The 19857-nt window shown below is 40.7% G+C and overlaps 1 protein-coding gene across 2 annotated transcripts in view; it reads right to left on the minus strand.

The window, feature by feature from the left end:
- SLC38A4 (solute carrier family 38 member 4) overlaps positions 1–19857 on the minus strand; it is an 84115-nt gene that overhangs the window by 49018 nt on the left and 15240 nt on the right. The window contains exon 1 of one of the 2 annotated variants that reach the window (XM_038577440.1): positions 19718–19842. The exons of the other annotated variant lie outside the window; for it this stretch is intronic. The gene's annotated coding sequence lies outside the window, so the exon portion shown is untranslated. Of the gene's footprint in view, positions 1–19717; positions 19843–19857 lie in introns of those variants that run through there. 2 annotated transcript variants of the gene reach the window in all.

Raw genomic sequence — 19857 nt, forward strand, 5'->3', positions numbered from 1 at the left:
CAAACATTATATGGTCTCATTCATTTGGGGAATATAAATAATAGTGAAAGGGAATAGAGGGGAAGGAAGAAGAAATGGGTAAGAAATATCAGAAAGGGAGACAGCACATAAAGACTCCTAAAACTGGGAAACGAACTAGGGGTGGTGGAAGGGGAGGAGGGCGGGGGGTGGGGGTGAATGGGTGACGGGCACTGAGGGGGGCACTTGACGGGATGAGCACTGGGTGTTATTCTGTATGTTGGTAAATTGAACACCAATAAAAAATAAATTTATTATTAAAAAAATAACAAGGACCACTGGAAGGACCAAATGAAATTCACCCATTCACTTACTGGGGACCTACTATGTGCCATGGAACACACTTACAAACACAACTATAGTTCAAACTGGCCAAACAGTTATTTATTGCTTCCTGTGTAGCTCCTTTTGCCTCTGCTTGGACTATAAAACTTAGAAATATAAGTAGTTGGTAGTCGGACTTATATAGTGGTCAAAGAAATATCAAAATGGTTGCCCAGGAGAGACCTGTTGGACCTAAAACTGATATATTGACATAAAATCCTGATTCTAAATGTTTCAGTTGAACTCATTCCCCCCATCAAAATTTTCAGCCAAGTTAAAAAGTGAGCAACAGAGAATGCATCGTCTCTAGTCTTTTTTGTCTGGCTCCTGTTTTCAGTAAGTCAATGAGGCAGTAATCACTGAGTATCTATTATATGCCCTGAATGATGCTCATCACTGTCTCCATGTCTCTGGGCTTTCCTCCTACTTGTGAGCGGAACATCTGACTCTGTTTCCTTCTGATTGACCACAAGCCTTAGAATGACTGTGAAGCTTTTCAGTTAATTTGCCATACAGAAGAGTTCTGCTGGTAACTACATATATATTAAGTTACGTGTTAAATGTATTTAACCTGTATTACGCAGGTATGCGTTCCCTGTGACGAAGGTAAGAGGGAGATCTGCTCACCTGTACCTTGTCTACATTTATATCTGTTAGGAACCACAGTGCTTTTTCTGTCCCCAAAGAAGCCCAGCCTTTATCTTTTGGCTCATAGGCCGTTTCCTATAAGTGCATTGTTTTCTCACTGTCATTCCAAACTCTTATCAAATATGGGCCTGCCCTGTGTCATGGATAACACGTTGACTCTGGAGTCCAAGTTCACAGATTCACGTTTGACTCCCATTCTGCTCCCTGCCAGCTGAGAGCCTTTAGACAGGTTAGACTTAATCCTCCCTCCTCTGTGCTCTCTGCTTCCTATGAGCTGTACTGGCCCATTTGTCTACACTGTTAGACTTTGAAGTCCTTGGGAGCAGATGCTGTACCTTATTCTGCATAGCACAGGGTCAGCTAATATAGACTGTGGGGCTTGACTGCCTACTTAAATCCAATTCCTGTCCTTTGTTAGCTGTCTGACTTGGGGCAAGCAGTTTGCCATTTCTGTGCCTTCAGCTTCCTCAACTGTAGAGAGGAGGTAATAATAGTACCCACCTCACGCTGCTGTTGTGAGGAATTACGAGTTCAATATTTATAAGGCCTTAGAAGAGTGGCACATAGTAAACATTATGTAAGTATTCGTGTATTTAAATAATTGTCTCTTAACTTTAAAACCTAGCATGGTACCTACTTAATATAGTTTTGTTGAATAAGGGAAGTCATGTAAATATTCTGGAACTCGATTTTTTCTTTAAAACTGGTCTAACAAGGATGCCTGAGTGGCTCAGCAGTTGAGCATTTGTCTTTGGCTTAGAGCATGATCCTGGGGTCCCAAGATCAAGTCCTACATGGGCTTCCCATAGGGAGCCTGCTTCTCTCTGCCTGTCTCTCCCATTCTCTCTCTCTCTCTCTCTCTCTCTCTCTCTGTCTCTGTCTGTCATGAATAAAATAAATAAATCTTAAAAAAAAATAAAACTGGTCTAACAAAAACCATTATGCCAGGTTACTGTGAGGTGTAACTGTGATCATGGATATTTAATCATTATAAACAGAAAAGGCATATGTGTTTGGATTTTTTTTTGGTTTTGGTTTGTTTTTGCTGTTGTTTTATAAGGGCAATATGACAGCAAAACCGATGATGAAATAGTTTCAGCACTGTTGCTTTGGAAGGGTATTGTCACTGTTTAATTAGACCGTTATTCCATTTGTTAAACTATTGATTTAGCACTGTAGAAAAGCTAGAAAACGGGAGGTTTTGACCCTGACCCATGGAATCTCAGAAAACAACCTCGTAAGAAGACACGATTTGCAATATGTGTTTGTTTAACATTAACCAACTTGTGAAGCTGAAAAGTACCACGGTACATATTTATCCCTGAACCTGTCCCCAGAGCCAGTGTTTAAACATGTAAATATACTTGTAGATTTTGGTGGGAAGGGGGCTGGTTTGGCTTTGCTTTGGGTTATTTTTCCTTTTGGTGAGACTGACAACACGTGAAGACCCAAAGATATACCAAGAACACATTTTTCAAATGCCAAAGTAAGTGGCCTACATTTTGCTTCCACTCTAGGATTTGAGATTGCTGGACATTTTAGTACTAATTCCCAACTTGGCCAGTCCTAGTTTTGGTTTAATCATTGTCCCTTAATTCAGTTGCAAGACCCTTTTCACCATCATCAATTAGTGCATGGATAAGAGTGCAACACGAATGGATGACTGGCTCTCTGAGGTAGCTTCTTGGTTCCAACAGGACCCCATAACTTCCATCTTTTACATACACAAAAGTGTTACAAGCATGCATAGATGCTACTTCTCACTAACTGGAAGGTTAACCTGGATGCAACCGCTTGGAATTTGAATTGAAGTCTAAAAGACTGTGCTGTCAAATCCTTTATTAATTCCAGTTCAATTCATTCTTTGTGATTTAGACGTGAGGAAACATACATGCAAATATTTTCAAACAGAACTCTTTACAGAAATTAAAAATAACCTTGATTAAAATCTTTAACATTCTTATAAAATATTCTTACGCTGTTTGGGAAACAAGCCAGTTTTTTTTTTTAACCCATTAGGTGGAATGGGTATAAATGTGAATGAGTGTGCCGCTGATGGCAGCTGGTGATGTGTGCTCTGGTATTTATTTTCTTTCCACCTCTTCCCCTCTTAAATAGTTGGTCTTCCAGTTGTTGACATATTGAGCTCTTCTCACACGAGTGTGAATATACTGATGTGAACAAGTCCCCGTTGTCTTCCAAAACAGAATAATACCAAAGTATATTTATTACGTAAATATAGATGTCTTTAGGTACCAGCCCAAACTACTAAGATTCATGGTCTCAACAACCCACTTTAAATTGTTTTAGGTAAATTTAGTTAAAAAAAAATCAGTCCTGCTATTTGGTGGTAGGATAACAATAGCTAGTCTGCTGAATTAGTCTCTGTCCAATGTATAGACTGGTTTTCCTGTGGCATTTGTTAAGTAAACGGTGTTTTTTTTATCACTTCTGTGCCCCATTGTAACAATCAAAGCAAGATTAAGAAAAGAAACAATAGCAGCAAGAACTACAATATGAAAGAGGAGAGAAAATGAGGCGGCAGTGAGTTGTTGGAAGACTCTCTAGGATTTTACTCAGTATGTTCTGGTCTAAAATATGGATTACAAGAAACATTATTTAAATATTTCTTAAATATCCAATACAGCTTATTTTTATTACACTAATATAAGGATTGAGAAATATGTGGCCAAAAGATGAAAAACATTTTCAGATGTCTTAGAGAACTCTCCTTATGATGACTTCAGTAAACTAAATCATTCCAGCTGGAGTGAAAAACTGGGAGCTCTGTTGATTTGTTTTCCTGGAATTTCAGCAAATGAAAGCATTCAATTTTTATTATAGACATTATCACAGATGTTTAGATATACCCAAGAGGAATATTCAGGTGTATAAATAGATTCATTTTTAGTATGCAGAGATAGATGAGGTTTTGTGGCACCTGAATTTTCGCCTAAAATGTTTAAGATATGATTTTCTTTTAAAGCATCTCATTAACTCACCTAATCACAATTAGTTATTCTATGCTGTGGTCACTGAAATCATTTGAGAATAATTGGCACAACTGATACATAAGAAAGTATGCCTGTATTGGCCAGATTTGGGCCAAAAATAATTGTTCAAGACTTCTTAGTGGTTAGAGTGGTTATCTCACTCTCTACTGCTCTGTGAATCCTATGGAGATGACCCTCATTTTACATCTTAAGTAGATGAGTAAATTAATACCTCTTTTTATTTTTTGGTCCCTACCTTCCTTATTTTTGCACAGAACGATAACTTATTAAAGAAGGTATGTGTATTCTTTATTTACTTTTCTGCAAATCCGATAATAACATGTAAAGGGCTTAGAACAGGACCTGGGATATAACAAGAGCTAGATAAATATTATTTATTGTTGTTGTTGGTTGTATATTTTTAAAACCGTGAGCCACATAAAATAGCCTATGCACTTACAATTTTTATGAGAACCTACTCTTGAGCAGTAGACTATTTTTGATTTAGAAGAAGAATTATCTCCTATATCAACCAAACCACAATTCAAAAATTTTAGTCAGTATTCTTGGCTACAAACCAAATGGCAAGTTTAATTCTTAGGCCTACTGATAAACATTTCAGGAATGGTCTCAAACTTCTGTTATTTATAATAGTCACAGATCTCCAGAAGAAATGGTTTCTTTTTATTTCCTGTTTTAGGGCCCCTTGAAACATTCAGTCACTTGGGCATTAGCATTCGTTGTCTTGTGTTAACTTGTTATAGAGTTAACATTTCAGGTAGGAAACCCTGAAGAAAATATATTTATATCAGAAATGCTGACAAAGTCTTGATGCCTCCAGCACTACCTCTGTCTGCTGCAATATCTGTTTACTCTGGTCTGGTATTTAATAAAATATACAGACTTGCCATGGCAACCACTGCAACACAAAGCATATATGTGTTTCTAAGATAAGGAGAACTTTTTTTATTAAAGGAACATTCAAAAATATGTTAGATGTACATAATAGTGACTTTGGCAAAGAAGACATAATCATAGCAATGTAAGAATTGGGGTGAATGACTATCATTTTACTAAAAACATGATATGTAAATATGCCTTAGTTTTATTTTGTCTGATATTTTCTATATATGTTTGAAGCTTACTTGTTAAAAAGAATACAAAAAGAACCCAGACACTCTATACTAATTTCTGAGGAGCAAATGTAAAACATTTCTTCTTTTCTTATTGTGAGAATATTATTTATACGTTGTATGTCAGATGGGCAGATGACTGGGGCTTCTTTGGCCTCAATTAGTGTATTTGGTGACCCAAATCCCATCACGCCTGACTATTTTTTCACTTTTCCTATTCAAAAGTGTACTACCCTAAATTTATTTTTCTCAATTAATTTTGGTGGAGCATAAAAGAATAATAAAAAATGTACTCACTTGGGCTTTTGAATAGTTTTTCAACATTTTTTGCAAAATTTAAAATGTTTACAAATCAATAAACTCAGAAATATATATATAATATATAATATAATAACAAATATATAAATATATAAAAATATATAATATAAATATATAATATATATATAATAACTTTACTGAAAGAATTACAAAGGGGCACCAATTGGCTTTTTATTTCAATTCTGATTAAAATTTTTAAAAAATGACTATATAGGAAGTAACAGCTCAGAGGCATTGGGGGATCTGAGTATAGAATAACCTCTCACCAGACAAGAGGATCAAATTCTTAAAGTCTATGACAGGAGAATTCCAGGTTGGGTAACTCAATAGCTTACAGAGCTTACGGAGAATATATAGTTTATGGGGTTGGGGCCAAGACTGTGTGAATCTGTACAACATTTTTGCACTCATGAAAGTAAAAAATATTAAAAAAAAAAAGAAAGTAAAAAATATTACCAATGATGTTATTACATATTTTAAATTGGTATTAACAAAGACAATTAAATTTAGGTTTCTCACCTTTTGCTCACTAAAATGTCTTCAGAGCCTCTCCCAGAGTTCCAACAATTGCAAGCTCATACTGCTTTGTTGTACAGAAATACACATCTACCAGAGCACATTTCTAGTGTATGACCTTATTCCAATAAGGTCTAATGCCTTTTTCATCTTATGAATTAGAGGCATTGTCTCCTGCTTGTTATCTCCCAGTGTGATACAGGATTAACATAGATGCTTAAGATGGAGAAACTTCTGGAAGCCTTCATTAACCTACTAGGCCTAGATGAGTAGATATTTCTCAAGCCTATTCATCTGTCTCTCAAAGCAGGTATTTCTAATCTGGGACATGAAAACTACATCATAAGGCACAAGCTGCCAGCCCTTCTGTGCACCGTTTGCAGGTCCCTCCTGTCAAAGCAAGAACCCAACAGGCCTTCCCCTGAACCCTAAGTTCCACTGATGTGTTCCAAGGCTTCACACAAAAGCATTTCTTCTTACTGTGCATCTATTTTTCTTTCCTTTTCCATTTTCAGCCTCAGTTCTTACTCTTTTCCCCTTAATTATCCTCAACTGGGCTGACTGGAAACTTGTATGTACTGTATGGTGCTAAATTCACCCGACTTTAGAGAAGATGCGATAAGTCAGGTCCATACGTGTGATGAATTTTGCAGTTGCATGGCTGATCACAGTTTTAACTGTATTATTTAAATATGATGCTAATGAAACAATAGAAAATTATTAATATAGGCTGTACGTTCTTTAAAAAGCATTTCCTAGTATGTATGGCTAATGTAAGCATAAGGTGTTAAATTTTCTTATCTTTTCAACAGTTGAACAAAGCAAAGAGCAATCAGACTAAAGTTAAATGCTGATAAGTTTCTAAAAAGGTCTGTTTCACCTTGGAAAACAGGACCTGCATGTTGTTCTTCTGGTAGAGTAGCAGGGAGAGCTAGTAAGTGTGACCTTCCTAATCTATTCTAGAATCTTTTTCTTATGGGATAATCAAATAGTTTGAATCACTCCTCTCCTGGGAGTCTTTTGTCAGCAGTTAGTAGACTACAAGGGCATGTCCACGAGCTCTGCCACAATAGAGTCTTAAGAAAGGCAACTTAGACAAATCACACAACTGTGATTCCTATTTTCAGTCATTCCAAGCCATGTCCCCCTTTTATTTAAATATTACTTACATGATGATTTTATTTTACTTTAAAAGTCTTGTTTTTAGGCAAGCCAGACTTATGGAATGGGAAAGCAAGTAGATTGTTCCTTAGGCATGATTTTCTGATGATGTAGCAAAGGTATTAACAACATAGGCCCCTAAATGAAATGTTTCATTATTTAGCTTAGGTAATATAATGTATATAATTTCTATTTCTTTTTTTTTTAAGATTTTATGTGTTTATTTGTGAGCGAGAAAGAGATAGAACAAGTGCGCACACAGAATGAGAGGGAGAAGCAGACTCTGGGATCATGACCTGAGCTTAACCGACTGAGCCACCCGGACACCTCTCATTTCTATTTCTTATTATGGAAAATTTCAAATTTATACAAATGTAGATAGAATAATAAAGTGAAACCTCACAGATGCATTATCTAGCTTGAACAGTTATCAACCATGGCCAATCTTATTACATCCAAACCACCACTCTCCCTCCCGCATTATGTTAAAGCAAATCCCAAGTGTATAATTTCCTAGAGAATATATTTGTGTATGTCCGTAATCAAAAATTAGTTTTTAAAAAGTAGTCTTGTGGCACAATTTTTAAAATCAAAACAACCTAGTGTTTACTGGTGATGTCTTGAGATAAATTAGAGAAAGCTGAGTAAGCACTTGGGGGAGGACAGTACACATTTTGAAACCTGACTGAAGGGCATTCCAGATTGGCCAACTTCTCAAGAAGAAGCATTAGGTAAATCATAGGTATTAAAAGGAAAAATATTTTGGACAAAATTGAGAAAGATATAGGCTGGAAGTTCCTCAAGGAACCAGGCAAAGGAATGACAAGGTATAATTTTTCTTTGAAAGAGAAGCAACTTCATAAGGGTTAGATTTTAAGAAGGCAGACTATTGATGCTTGGCAATGACATTTTAAAAGTCTTGGAACTCAACAAAGTCCAGAATATGGGAAATTCCAGAGGACAAATGGCTTGTTTTCACCATCCAATAAATTGCAAGAGAAGAAAAAAGAGATGAGGCTTAAAGTCTGTTTGAATCCATATCAGCTAGTGAATGTATGAGCCCTGTTTGGATTCTGATTCAAACAAGCTAGAGGTAAAATAAAGAGACCATCAGATATATTTGAACACTGCTGGGATATTTGATAATATTAACAAAATGGTTTATTTAAGGTGTGATAATTTGGTTATTCTTGAAGACTTATCTTTCTGAGATACATATGGCTCATGTACAGATCAAATTATATGATGACTTGGATTTGCTTCAAAATAATTTTGTAATAGTTGTGGTAAGGGTAGCAGGGAGGAAAGGCATGGGAAGGGTTGAAATATAACAGACAAGTATTGATAATTGTTGAAGTTTTGTGCAGACAGAGTGTCATTGTACTACACTAGAATTTGGAATACATTAGAAATTTTCCATATTAAAAAAGTTTAAATTCCCTCGTTTAGAACTTCAACATACATTTTTCTTGATAGTCCTCCCCAAAGTTTAAAAGCAGAAGAAAGACCTATAGATTCTTTCAACCAACCAGAAACTTCTTTTTTTTTTTTTTTAATTTTTTTTTTATTTATTTATGATAGTCACACAGAGAGAGAGAGAGAGAGGCAGAGACACAGGCAGAGGGAGAAGCAGGCTCCATGCACCGGGAGCCTGATGTGGGATTCGATCCTGGGTCTCCAGGATCGCGCCCTGGGCCAAAGGCAGGCGCCAAACCGCTGCGCCACCCAGGGATCCCCAACCAGAAACTTCTATTGCCTAGCATTTTTTAGTTTTACCCTGATACATGAAGTTAACGATAGTTAGTAAGCCTAAGGCATGCTAAAACATTAAATCATATTCAATAAAATTCTGATTTTAAAATGGATCTTGCTTTATTCTAGTTCTTTGAAAATTGACAAGCCATGGCAGGTATAATTTCCTCCTAACCAGAACACTGGACTCTCTAATTGTGTAACAGAGTTTTTCTACATCCTTAGCTAAACAAATGAGACTTTTGAGCAGAAATTTTCTGTTCTGTGTCTCTGACATTTATGAATAGCCATGCATACATATGTGCTTCAGCAAATTTTTGAGGATATCTTTGAGGTTGAGGGACTGTTATTTTGAAATACTTATACACATAGAGTCCAATCACTTGACAAAGAGTAATTATTTAAGAAATGGCCCCAGGAACAAGATAAAATCAGAATCTATATGTGACCCCCCTCTTTCAACCCAAATCTAACCTACTTTGCTATTTATTTAAAGCATTACTATTCTGTTTGTAATCGCATGCTATAGTCTGAACACATCATTTTAGATCTGTAATTCAGAACACAAAAAGAGTTTGTTTAGACATCATTGTAAACAAGAGAGCACTAATGGTTATGCCCTTGATTGGATTGAAGCTTCGCTTCAGTGAAACCATTTGTAGGAGAATATCAGAAAACCTACTAATTTGGTTTTATGCAGATCAAACAACCAGTTAATTTATTGAACTTTTCACTTTTCTAAAGCTACAGATTGTATTTGTAATAGCTTCAAGGATAGATGACTCATCATGAGACTATTTTAATTACTCTTTGAAGCCAATATCTAGTATTTGTTCCCTGCTTCATAGAAGTTTATTCATCATTTGATTACTTCTTACCAAAAATAAAATCTGCGCCAAGCCACACACATTTTTGTTAGATCTAAAAAGAAAATACTCTCTCTGCTTCAGTCTGTGCTCCATCTTAGTAGGTATGGATTAGATACTGGCTCCCTGGTTGATAGGCATAGAGGGACCCTGTCCCTTCTTATGACAGCAGTTATGATCAAGAGACACAGAGAAGCTTTAACAACCAAGTTTTCTAGTCTACATCCTCCATTCAGACCTGTTAATTTTATAAAGTCTGAAATCTCATTTTTAATGTTCTCATTAGTAATAATCATATTCACTACAGCCAGCCTTATGCTAAGCATATCACATGTATCGTATCAGTAATACCCTCACCTTTTGGGTAGGTAATATTATCATCCCCATTTTATAAGTGATGCAGCTGATGCTCAAGAAGATTAAGTAATTTACCCAAAGACCAAAGCTGGTGAACAAGTGAGTGGGCCAGGACTCACAGCCCCACATCTAACTGCAGAACCCAGCTCCTAACAACATTCCATCACCACTGGGTACCTACTCTTCATTGGACACTATTCATAACAGGATCCCTGTCTTCAAGACAGCTAGAGAGCTCAGCATGGGAGCTGGGGCAAGGAGAACAGGTTTCATGAAGGAAGAATGATATGACTTCAGAAAGAAGAGGGTGGTTCCAGGCTAGAGAAATGGGATCAGATGGAAGGGGCACCTGCACCCCAATACTTAGAGCAGCAATGTCCACAATAGCCAAAATTATGGAAAAGAGCCCAGATTTTCATGTACACTAGAATAGGTAAATATATACACAATGGAATATTACTCAGCCACCAGAAAATAAAATTTTGCCATTTGCAGTGACATAGGTGGAACTGGAGGGTATAATGCTAAGTGAAATAAGTCAATCAAAGAAAGCCAATTATCACCTGATTTCACTCATATGCGGAATTTAAGAAACAAAACAGAGGAGTATAGGGGAAGGGAGGGAAAAATAAAAGAAGATGAAATCAGAGAGGGAGACAAACCATAAGACACTTTGAATCATAGGAAACAAACTGAGGGTTGCTGGAGGGACTGATGAGGGTAGGGTAACTGGCTGATGGACATTAAGGAGGGCATGTGATGTGATGAGCACTGGGTGTTATATGCAACTGATAAATTACTGAACTCTCCCTCTGAAACTAATAATACACAATATGCTAATTAATTGATTTAAAAAAGAAAGAAAGAAAGAAATGGGATCAGAAGTTTGGCTCCAGTAATACCAAAACAACTATTGTCTACTTTAGCTCACGTAGGATTATTTGTGTACAGTCCAGCTGATGTTGACCTTGACTGCCAAGTTAAGGAGTTTGAACTTTATGGAATTCTGGTATAAAGAATAATGCAAAGCATTATATTTGGTGTCATTTTTCAGTGTGGACATTGCTATAGTATTACAAAAGTTTTTGAAAATACTTGTACAGCTTTTGGGTTTTGCCTACATTGATATAGTACATGAAGCATTTCTATTCTATTTTTCTTTCAGAAAAGCTCTATTTTTTTCTTTTTAAAGAAAAAGTTTGAGAGACAAATACCACCCCCGCCCCATCACCCCTTAAAAAAAAACAAAACCTGTAATGTTGAGAATAGTGGCCTCTGTCTGCACTTCATATCACAACCTTGGCATGGCTCCCATCATTTACACAAAATAAAATAAATTACCCAGTACGAAGATGCTGTTTCATTTGGAAAGATTCAGGAAAGCTGATTTGCCCATGAAAGGAGTTATACATTATTTTGCTTATGGCAGTTCTATATATGTGTAGGCTTTGAACAAGCATCTGCTACCTACCCTCCATCCCCTGGCAGGGATTGGAATAAGGAATATTTTTCTGGTAACAGAAATCATGAAAACGGTGACTTAGCCCAATGTCTTCACTTAGACTTGGATCTAGGCAGGGCTGGAGACTGATAGTTATTTTGTGAATTGATAGCATGTCTTTGAAAGCCCAAGGTGTGAAATTCTAAAAACACAAAGTATACTTTCAGATAGTAGTGGATATTTTGTTCTCTCCTCCAGGGAGGACAAAGTGGGGGAGAGAACTCTCCAGTAGGTACTGGCTGAAGCCAGGGATTGAGCCTAATTCTTCTAGGTACTATTCAGAAGGGCTGCATTTCCCTTAGCTAGTTACAGCCTTTGGAGAGTGCAGGTTCAAGTCACTTGTGGGTGTTCGGGTGAAGAGTCACAGCCTCCTTTTAAAATCTGACTTAAGTGAACTCTGGGTGATGCTCCTCCCACTGGTGGGTGGGGTGAGTGGCCAAGGAGAGTCTCAGGACCCTCCACAGTTGCCCTGGGGCTAAAGATGTTATTTTGACTCTGGTGACCCTCCTCAAACTAGAGTCACTCATGGTCATTTCCAGCCGTGTCCTTGAGTTATCAGCTATGTTGACTGCACAGACTGGCAAGGGATTCCCTATTGCAGAAGCATTTTTAAAATCAGCTTCAAGAAATCTGAGTTGCCCTAACCAAAGATAAGAATCACAGAATAGATTGTCCTATTGGTGTGGAAATCTTAAAAAGTGCCAGGTTTTGGATCTTAACTGTCTAAATACATCCTTTTCTCTGCCACATTCCTTTTCTCCTCTGCACTCCTCTGGTGGTCTCTGCTTTAAATTAAAACGTAGCTTATATATCCTTTGGCCCTATCACACACAAAGGTCATTTTGAAGTTGAAAACACATTCAAATTTTGTTCTCACACTCTTACTGAGTACCGTCAGTATCCAACTGAAGTTCTAGACAAATATATCAATTGAGAAGAAGAGGAAGAGGAAGAGGAAGAGGAAGAGGAAGAGGAAGAAGAAGAAGAAGAAGAAGAAGAAGAAGAAGAAGAAGAAGAAGAAGAAGAAGAAGAAAGAAGAAGAAGAGAAGAAGGAGAAGGAGAAGGGGAAGGGGAAGAGGAAGGGGAAGGGGAAGAAGAAAAACGCTACCACTAAATGTGGTGAAGCAACTGGAATACTATTCAGTGATAAAAAGGACCCAACTTTGGATACAGCAACGTATCTCTAGACCTCTAGAATGTTATGCATTCGGCATAACCAGTCAAAAGAGACAAAAACCAGTCTCAAAGAGATCACAGTGTGATTCTGCTTACATAACATTTGCAAAAACAATTAAAATATAGAGCAGGGAAACATCTGTTGTCAGGGGAAGGGGTAAGGAGGCAAGTGTGGCTGTAAAGGAATCCCAGCAGGGGGATCTTTCAAGTGATGCAAGTTCCGTACCTTGGTTGTGCTGGTGGCTGCACAAACCTTCGCGTGTGATCGAATGACGTGGAAACGATACATACGTTTTGTACACACATATAGTACCAACATCAAAGTCTGAGTTTTGATCTTATATGAAAATCATGCCCAATGTAACCACTGGAGGAAACTGGGTGAAAGACGGGGGGGGGGGCCCTCTCTGTGCCACCTTTACAACTTCTGGTGACTGTACAATCACTTCAAAATAAAAACTTTAAATATATGTAAGTCCACCACGGATAGCACGGACTCCTCTGTACTGCAAGTATAATTAAAATCAGCACCGTGACACATGCCAACAAAGCGTCATATTTTTAAGTGTGCTGTTTCTACACCATTGCCTCAAGAACCCAAAAAAGGAATAACACAGGGATGATGTGTTCTCGGGCCTATGATAAAATCGCTCCAGGTCTGCAGGGCTGCAACCCATTTGATGGCTTTGCAGACGCTCCCAAAGCCAGGCTGGAAACACAAATGCTCTCCGGTTAGTAGGTCCAGATCGGCTGGCGCATAGGGCCTCAGGCGCATCCCGCCCGCGTGCCCACGCGCCTGCCCTTTGGGGACGATCCAGAGCCCGAGGCCACGGCCCGGGGGCCACAGGCGCACGCAGGAAACCCCTCTTAGAGCCCCGCGGCTGCCCTGCCTCACCCCTCCTCCTCCTCCAGGTCCTTGCCACGTCTCACTCACTCACTGGTTCCTCTGGCGAAGTCCCAGCAGAAGCCGCCAGCCTCGGAGCGCGCGGGCTGTCCCCGGGGGTCCCCGCAGGTCCCCGCAGGTCCCCGCGCACGGCCGCAGAGCAGGACGCGGGCCCCGAGCCGCCAGGCGCGGCCGGAGATGGAGATGCTGCTGGACAGCACCCGCCGCCCGCCGGGCTGGCCTCCTGGGGGATTGCCTCCTTTTTTTTTTTTTCCCCTCTTTTTTTCTTTTTCTTCTTTAACATTTTTATAGCGCCAGGAGTGTACCCGGGGTTATAGAATTATGCCAAAACAAAGAGCAAAGTCCTTGTCCTGAGGAGTATGCGGTGTAAAAGGCGCGGATGACGCAAGGCAAAATGACAGGACAAACACCAGGGTGGGTGGGGAGGAAAAGTGACCCTGAAGCGTCAGGTAGGATCAATACGACTTTCGATGGATAGAGAAGGAAGGAAGGGGAGGAAGGAAGGAAAGAAAGGGAAGGAAGGATGGGGAGGAGGGAAAGAAAGGAAGGAGGGAAGGAAGGAAAGAAGGAAAGGAAGGACAGAAGGAAGGAAGGAAGGAAGGAAGGAAGGAAGGAAGGAAGGAAGGAAGGAAGGGAAGGAAGGAGGAAAAGGAGGGACAGAAGGAAGGAAGGGAGGGAAGGGAGGAAGGAAGGAAGGAAAGGAACGGAAGAAAGAAGGGAGGGAAGGAGGAAAGGAAGGAGGGAAGGAAGGAAGGGAAGGGAAAGAAAGGAAGGGAAGGGGAAGAAGGGAAGGGAGGAAAGGAAGGAGAGGAAGGAGGAAAAGGAGGGACAGAAGGAAGGAAGGGAAGGAAGGAAGGAGGGAAGGGAGGGAAGGAAGGAAGGAGGAAAGGAAGGGAAGAACGGAGGAAGGGAAGGAAAGGAAGAAGGAAGGAAGGGAAGGAAGGAGGAAAGGAAGGAGGGAAGGAAGGAAGGGAAGGGAAAGAAAGGAAGGAAGGGAAAAAGGGAAGGGAAGGAAGGAAGGGAAGGGGAAGAAGGGAAGGGAGGAAAGGAAGGAGAGGAAGGGAAGGGAAGGGAAGGAAGGGAAGGGAAGGAAGGAAGGAAGGGAAGGGAAGGCGGAGAAGGAAGGAAAGAAAAAAAATGGAAAAGCCGAATCACGGCCTTAACTCCTTTGTGAAAAATATAAATAAGGATATGCAATAAAAGCAATAGGAATAGGAACATTTTTGAGAGTTTATTACGTTCCATTGGTATCACACCAATTTTATAAGGTAGGCATTCGTATTGCACCTAATTGGAAAACAAGACTCTTTTAACTGTTTAAAAAACACTCCTAATGCTCTCCATGAGCCATATATAATTCCATTTTATCCTCAAAAAAATGTTCATGAAGTAGGAAATGTGTCCCTCATTTTATAGCTGAAGAGAATGAAGCACTCAGGTTAAGTAACTAGCTCAATCTGGATCGCTCAGGTAGAAAGCGGGAGACCCAAATTGGAAGCCTGGAAGTCCCACCCAGTGAGAGAGCCAAGATCGGAATCCAGGAAGCCCAACTGTGTGGCACAGGGATTGGCATCCATACACCCGGATTCCCCAGCCCGCATGCTTAATTGTGTGCAATAATGCACACTGGATAAACAATTTAATTGAAAAATATTTGTATTGACTGCCGGTAGTGCATAAATTCACTTTGCCAAGGCCTTTAATATTGCAGTGAAAACACGCTTAACTGAAGAATAAACACTATTATAAAGAACACAATAGGTGCTCCTTCCTTCATTCACTCAGCAAACATGCGTGAGTATCTGTTTGCACCAGGCACTGTGTGTGGCACCATGGAGACGGGAGTGACCAAGGAGGGAAAAAGGAGAGAAAGCAAGGGAACTGGAGATGGTGTGCATTTTAATGATGGATACACACTAGACTGATCAAAAGAAATAGGGGCAAATAGCCAACAGGAAGGGAACATTTCAATCTTCTTATACAGGGAATGACGTTATTCTGGGCTGGACTGTCCTTTGTGAGTATTATTTATCTCTTTTTTCATTTCCTCTCTTCTGTTTCCTTCATTTTTGTTTTGACAGAGGAAAACACCAAAGAACCTCTATTATAGACATTCGTTAACATTTCAAATAATGCTTTGGGTGTCCAAGTGATGACATTAACAGTAATGGCTGTCCCACATTGAGTGCTCACTATGAATCAGGCATTAGTCTGAGCATTTTACATGTGTTAACTCATTTAATCCTCATAATAATCCCATGAGACAGGAGCCAGTATGATCTCAATTTTATAGCTGAAGACAATGAAGCTCAAAAAAGATTTAAAAACTTGCCCAAGGATATAACGCTAAAAAGTGGAGGATTTAGTGTATTAACTGAAATTAGGTTTTGGATTATTTGTGGATTTCATTTACCGTTCGAATTCCCTTCCAAATAACAGTTTAACTACGAGAGTATTTTACAAGTGTGGAAATAGTGAAGAGGCATGCAGACTTCTGAGCCTGGGATGGAAAACTGGTATAAAAGATCTCTAAAAAAAAAACAAAAAAAAACAAGAGACTCTGGGAATTGCATTTTCCAAGTCTGTTATCAAAAGCCAGAATCTTAACTGGCATAAACATCTACTTTGGAGCTAAGAGGTTGACATCATTACTGTCACTCCATGCCCGATCTCACTTCATTTTTTTAAAATGCTTTTTTCCTTCCAGACTCTTCTGTAACACACTAAAATAAACAAAGCCACTAAAAACTAAAATAAGGAGAGAAATTCTCCCCAGCTACCCCTCCCTAACCAGAAAAACACAGAAAAGCATTTGTTTGGGAATATTTTTTTGTGATTGTGTCAATTGTATCTTTGTTAAAATAGAATATCCCCCTTGAGAATGAGAAAAATAATTTGATTTCCCCAAACAGAGGACAGCCAAGTCTACTATTTCCATTTGAGTGCAGAGTTTAAAACCCTAACGTGTTAAAGAGTCTGAAACACTAACGTTCTCTAATAGAGGAGTGTATAATAGAAAGATGAAATAATAAAAGGTGCTAATTTCTGTATTCAGTCATTGTGTTCCTCCTTAGCACAGGTCACTTCTGAAAATTCAAGGGTGGGCCAGAGCTTTGGGAGCCTCCCAGACCACACCTCCCTCCCAACCTCCTCTCATGGGAGTTCCACTTCCCACTACTGAACTCCTAAATTCCCAGAGTGGCTCCCACTTTCTCCTTCCTCCTTTCTCCAGGTCTCTGTTGAATTCTCTCCCAGTTTGTTCACTTCTTTGCCTGGCTGACTTTTATTTCTGCTTCATTACCAAGTCTCGAAATGTTCTCTGACCCCTTCCCAAGCCAGCTTCAGGGGCTCAAATCTGAATTTTTCCTGGCCCTCAACATGCTGTTAGTACAACCATTTGCTTGCTTATTCTTTCCTCCTCTAGACTGATTCATTTATTCAACAAATGTTTCTTGGGCACCTAGTATTTGCCCAGGACTTCGGTAGGTATTAGGGAAACAGGGATAAAAGACACTCCCTAACAGGGTTCCTGGAAGATAATGATACTGAGTGATTGTTTGGGGAATGAAGGAATGGAATTAGGTCATTACAAAAATAGAGGGAAGACCAGAGGAAGATGAGCAGTCACAGGGAAGACATTTGGCAGTTCCATTCCTCCCATTGGGCACATCCTACCGTGTTGTGTAACATCTCCGTAAGCCTTTTTCCTCCTTAAGTTTTTGTTTTCCTAGTTAACTTTCATTCTGCCAGCTCTATTGGAAGCAGGAGCTCTGGCATAGAAGGGGCTTAAAGCTCTGATGCCAGTGCTGTCATTTACTAGCTGGGTGACCCTTGTCTCTTTCCTTAGTTCCTATGTGCTTCAATTTCCTCCTCTGTAAAATGGAGATAACAAACACCTATAACAAGGAGGAGTGTGTGAACATTAAATAGATTTCACATTTGTAAAGGGCTTAGCGTAAAGTCTGGCTCGTAGAGAGTTCTTTCCTTTCTTTGTCTCTCCCCTACTCCCACCTCATACCCTTCCTACAAGATGTCACCAGGGCAGCAGGGGCATGCAAGATGACTTCAGGTGATATATGAAGTACATTTTAAAAGACCATATTATTTTGATACATCTAAAAATACCTAAGTGGCCATAAACCCCATTAAACCTTTGTGGGCTTTTTTTTTTTTTTTTTAAATCAATGCTTCAGGTATGTTAAAATTAAAAAAGAAAAAAAAAAGGCTTAAATTGTTTTTAAAAAAATACTTGGAAATTATCAGTAAGTCAGTACAAAGGAGAAGGAGGAAGAGAAAGGAAAAGACTCCTGAAAAACACTGAGGAAACAAACAAGGGCAATGACATGAAAGAAGAAAAACATTTAACCAAGAAGTCTGCATCTGATCTATTTATTATGCTTGGCCTGAGGATTCGATAAACCGATGGGTAACCATAGGCATACTATGCATTTCCCAAATGTCACTTATTGAAAAAATCTAGTTCTGGGGCTGTGGGGATTCAGTCTATAGCTAAATGACCATGTGTTGGCTTTCTTAGCATAGGATTAGTCTGTCACAGGCCAAACGGTCAGCTTTGGCTCCCTAAAAGTCACCTGTCCAGTTCTGCCTCTGATGAAATACAAAGTGAAAGAGAATTGTTCATTTAGATTTAAGAATAACTAATGACCACGTAGGGCTTCCAAAGACCGTCTGTGTTCCTCATACTGTCTATGTCTCTGTCCTGCTCTGTAAAATGAGTATAATAATAGAATCTGTCCCATGAGGTTGTTATGAGGATTTAACATAAAAGAAATGTAATAATTGATATATATGTGTGATTGTTACCATTAATCGAGTGGGGACCAGCCTCCTCGGAGCACCTAGCACTACATACTCTGACGGAAGAGCTCATCTACCGCCGCAGGCTTGAAAACTATCTGTCCCCTTTCACCCATCTCCCTGCTTTTTAATGTTTTGTGACAGAATCAGCCCACTAAAAGCTTTCTGTCTCCGAACACGTGGTATTCAATACTTTGGAAAGTTCATATATATTCTCCTCAGTTTCTCTGTCCTTACAAGCTTCTACCCAGATCATAGATTTTTCTATAGATTCTCTTAGCCCTTCAGAAGCTCTATTACACAGGTGTGTGTGCGCACACACTTCTTGTGCTCCATGTGAGAGAGTCCACCCATCTCTGTGCCTCTTGGGGGACTAGTCTGCAGTGGGGCTAATTCCTCCCACCCTCCCGCTCCCAGAAGTCAGTGTCCCTAAAAAGGCAATAACCGAACAGACCCAGACCAGAGAGCCCTAGCGAACCGGGCCCTGGAAATCGTGATCCCGGTGTAGCAAGTGCTTTTTACAACATGAGGCAATTCACTCATAGCAACTAAGTCTAATAAAGGACTAGGAGAAGCCAGGAAATTGGGGGACTGGCCGTCGGGGCTCCCTCCTCCCCGGAGGAGCCGAGGTCCCAGCGCTCCAAGTGCTTAACAAAGAAAGCGGGTCGTGCAGGGGCGCGGAGCAGCGCCGGGCGGACAGGTACGCGCGCACCTGCAGCACCTGCACGGCCGCCGCTGCCCTGACGCCTCTTTTCTCGGAATCTAAGATGCCCCCGAGACGGGCGGAGATGCACTTTCGCCCTGAGAGAAGGACGTCAACGGCCACCCCATCCTGCGGTGACACCAGGCCCGGGTATCTGAACACCGTGCTTGGAAGCGTGGCTCGGGGTGTCCGGGGCCTCTCCAAGCCGCCCCAGGTCCCAGCTCCTGCCCCCTCCCCGGCAGGTACCCCCGGGCGCACCGGGGACCGAGCCTCCCCAGTTTAGTCCATCCTCTCCCCGTAACCGAGTGCGCCTCTCCGGGGGCGCCCCCTCTCGCTGGGGCGCACCCCGCTCCCTGCGCTGCTCCCCGCGCGCCCCGCTCTCGCGCTCCACGTGCTCCCCCCCCCCCCCCGGGGCTCCCGGCGTCGGGCTCCCTCCCCCCCTTCATTCATTCTCCTCTCCCCGTTTTCCCCCCCAGCCTCGCGCTCTCTATCCCCCCCCCCCCGACCCCGTGCGCTCGACCCCACTTGCCTCTCCCGCTCCGCGCCTCTGCTCGCCCTGCCCTGGGTCCAGCGCCCCAGGCGTCCCCGTCCCGGCGCTGCGGTCTCGGTCCCCGCGCCCCCCTGCAGGCCCCGACCCAGCACAGCTCCCGCCTCCTTCCTCCCCCGAAG

This window comes from Canis lupus, chromosome 27, assembly GCF_011100685.1.
Source record: "Canis lupus familiaris isolate Mischka breed German Shepherd chromosome 27, alternate assembly UU_Cfam_GSD_1.0, whole genome shotgun sequence".
In the NCBI taxonomy this organism is placed as follows: Eukaryota; Metazoa; Chordata; class Mammalia; order Carnivora; family Canidae; genus Canis; species Canis lupus.